This window comes from Lipotes vexillifer, unplaced genomic scaffold, assembly GCF_000442215.2.
Source record: "Lipotes vexillifer unplaced genomic scaffold, Lipotes_vexillifer_v1.1 scaffold147, whole genome shotgun sequence".
Classification (NCBI taxonomy): domain Eukaryota; kingdom Metazoa; phylum Chordata; class Mammalia; order Artiodactyla; family Lipotidae; genus Lipotes; species Lipotes vexillifer.
This window is the reverse complement of record NW_006778796.1, coordinates 1,074,127-1,077,550: the sequence shown is the minus strand read 5'-3', so window position 1 is coordinate 1,077,550 and position 3,424 is coordinate 1,074,127. Positions and strand designations below refer to the sequence as shown.

The window sequence follows — 3,424 nt, the reverse complement described above, 5'->3', positions numbered from 1 at the left end:
ATTTGGAAAGATATTTGGCTTTCTTCTCCATTGTCTGGTTTGGTTCACTTCTCCTATTGTTGCTTTAGTTCCATGATTAGCATCTTGGACATAGGGGATAAAGAAGGACTCCAAAGTGTAAGTGGGGTCAGGGGGAGGTGGGAGAAAGCTTGGAAGGTGAAGCTGAGAACATGTGATTCAAGGAAGGGTAAAGAAACAAAACAGAGCAAAGAAGGAGAGCCCGACACCCCTGGGAATCAGCTTCCACACCACTGCTGCTCGCACCTTCTGCCTGGTCCAGGGGCCAGAGGGGACGTCCTTGACTGTCCTTACCAGGTGGCCCAGCCCCACCTGCTCTTGCAGCTGAAATGCCAGAGGGTTGGGGAGCTCATCTTTGGGACTGAAAAATGGGCCGCAGGTTTTAAATCTGGTCATTACACTGGTCAAAATTGAGGACTGAAAAGGCAAAACCCAATATTAACAACAACATAATTACAAAAACCAAATGTAATTTTTTTTTTTTTTTGGCCGGGCTGCACGGCTTGTGGGATCTTAGTTCCCCAACCAGGGACTGAACCTGGGCACTGGTGGTGAAAGCACGGAGACCTAACTACTGGACCGCCAGGGAACTCTCGGAATGTAACTTTTGAGACAAATCTCACCACTCTGGTTTACTGTACAAAATAATCCAAAGAGTAGGCCAGCTAGGCAAGCCTGGGTTCAAGTCTTGATTCTGAAACTTCACACCTGTGTAACTTAGGTATCTAAGTACATTGTAAGATGTAAGTACAGGGCTTAAATTCTTATCAGGGAAACAGAACACAAATACAGTGCCAGGTAAAGAAAAATGCTGATAAAAATAAAACAGGGAAGAGTACAGAAAATAACACGATTGCTATTTTAGAAAGAGGAGTCGGAGTAATGACCTATATGGGGAAAGAAGATTTACTTCTTACAATGTAAGAAGTTACATTTCTTCACACTTGAGTTTTTCTTGTGTGTAAATGTGGATAAAATTATCCAGCTCACAAATGCACAAGTTAACAAATCAGATCTACCTAGCAAGTTGCCTAGCCTGTAGTTAGTGCTCTTTCTCTTTCCTTTCTAGCTTTCCCTCCCTCGGTCCCTCCCTTCACCCCTTCCTTCTGATTTTTTAAAGAGTGCTATGACAGTCTAAAGATATTTAGAAAGTACAGATATACCAAAAAGATTTTAATAAACGTGTTGACATGTTTCCAAGGAAAAGTTTCAGTGTGTATAACAGGTGTCATACCAAACAAAAACAGTAAGGAGAGAGAGACGGAGAAAAAGAAGAGAAGGAAAGTAAGAAAGAAGGAAAAAAGGAAGGAAGGAAAAGACTACATAATTCTCTTTCTCCCCTTCCTTTCTCTCTTGGAATATAAATCCCTGGGGGGTAAGTTTCCCAAACATATTCTTGTTTTTATATCAGCTCAAGTCAATGTATCCCAGAAAAAAGTTTGGATTTACTGCTAATCTTGAATTAAGCAGGCAAATGTTTCTCAAGCCCCTGTTTGAAGAGTATTGTTCGAAGTGCTGTGAGGTAAGACAAACACGAATAAGAAATAAGAACTACCAGCAATCCCACTTCTGGGTATTTATCCAAAGAAAATGAAAACGCTAATCCAAAAAGATATCTGCACCCCCATGTTCACTGCAGTACTATTTACAATAGCCAAGGTATGGAAACAGCCTAAGTGTCCATCAATGGATGAATGGATAAAGAAATTCTAGTATGCGTGTAAGAACGAAGTAAAGCTTGCCATTTGCAGCAACATGGATGGACCATAAAAAAGAAGGAAATCTTGCCATTTGCAGTATAATAACATGGATGGAACTCGAGGGCATTATGCTAAGTGAAATAAGTCAGACAGAAAAAGACAAATAGCGTATGACTCTCTTATACGTGGAATCTAAAAAAACAAAACAGGGACTTTCCTGGTGGTGCAATGGTTAAGAATCCGTCTGCCAATGCAAGGGACACGGGTTCAAGCACTGGTCCGGGAAGATCCCACATGCCGCAGAGCAACTAAGCTCCGTGGGCCACAACTACTGAGCCCGCACGCCACAACTACTGAAGCCCGCATGCCTAGAGCCTGTGCTCCGCAATAAGAGAAGCTACTGCAATGAGAAGCCTGCACACTGCAACGGAGAGTAGCCCCCGCTCGCTGCAACTAGAGAAAGCCTGAGCGCAGCAACAAAGACCCAACGCAGCCAAAAATAAAAAACAAAAAAAACTCCCAAAAGAGAAGCACGTAGATACAGAGGACAGATTGGTGATTGCCAGAGGTGGAGGGTAGGGGTGGGAGAAATGGGTGAATGGGGTCAAAAGGTAGAAAAAGCCAAACAAACAATTTGAAAAACTTTCAACAGTGTGGATATATAATGGCTGCGGGCAGTGTACATAGTGAATTTAGAGATCTGTCTTCAGCGAGGGTCGGAGGTAAAGGGAGGATGGATCTCAGGTTCTTTCCTGATCTGAGCTGAATAAAGTTGCATTTCTCAAACTGGGTCTTAGTTTCTGCCACCAGCAGGAGTCATCGCCAAGCAGCTGGGTAGGATTCTAGCTTTACTGCTTGGCTGTGTGAGCTTGGACCAGTTGCTTGCCTCTGAAAATTTGTCTCTTCATCTGTAAAATATGATTAAGGATTCCTGACTCATAAGATTAATGTAGAATGATATTTGTGAAAACGTCTGGCATATAGTAATCACTCAAACTAAGAGCTTATGACCTGTGAAATTTCAAGTTATACCTTTCTCTGAGTTCCACAGAGATAACACTCAACCTTCTACCCCTGGCTCCCTCATCCTTAAATTTTGTTCTCTGCCTTGCAAATCCCTCTGTCTTCAGCCCACCTGACAGGAGAATTTGGAAAAAAAAGCAATAGGGAATTCCCTAGTGGTCCAGTGGTTAGGACTTGGTGCTTTCACTGCCAAGGGCTCGGGTTCAATTCCTGGTTGGGGAACTAAGATCCCACAAGCCGTGTGGCGCGGCCAAAAAAAAAGCAATAGGAATTAGGGTGCAGTTATTTTTTTAAATTGCTTGTAAACAGATATACTTATTTTACTAGGGAAACAGGAATTTAATGCCTTAAAATGAAACAGGAATTTAATGTCTTAAAATGAAACTTACACTTACTTCTAAGAGAAAAATTGCATAAAATACCATTTTAGCAGCCAATCAACTCATTTACAATGCTTAATTTTAAAAGCAGTAAATGTTTCTATATTAAAAACAGGGTCTAACTGATTTGGGAAAAGACATAAGAGGAGGATGGGTTTTCAAACAACCCCGTTCATAAATCAGTTCTAGAAAAGACTACATTAGGATACAAATATCCATTGTGTTCATCATTATGAATCTTTTATTTGATATTAGTTTTAGTGCTGTGAAGAGAGAAGGCTGAAAATCTCATAAAGTGACAAC

At 41.4% G+C, this 3,424-nt stretch overlaps 1 non-coding gene across 1 annotated transcript; it reads left to right on the top strand.

The window, feature by feature from the left end:
• The first annotated feature begins 2,890 nt into the window (after window positions 1-2,890).
• On the top strand, window positions 2,891-2,963 carry TRNAE-UUC (transfer RNA glutamic acid (anticodon UUC)). The gene has a single exon. It is a non-coding gene; the product is annotated as a tRNA-Glu (tRNA).
• Window positions 2,964-3,424: the final 461 nt, after the last annotated feature.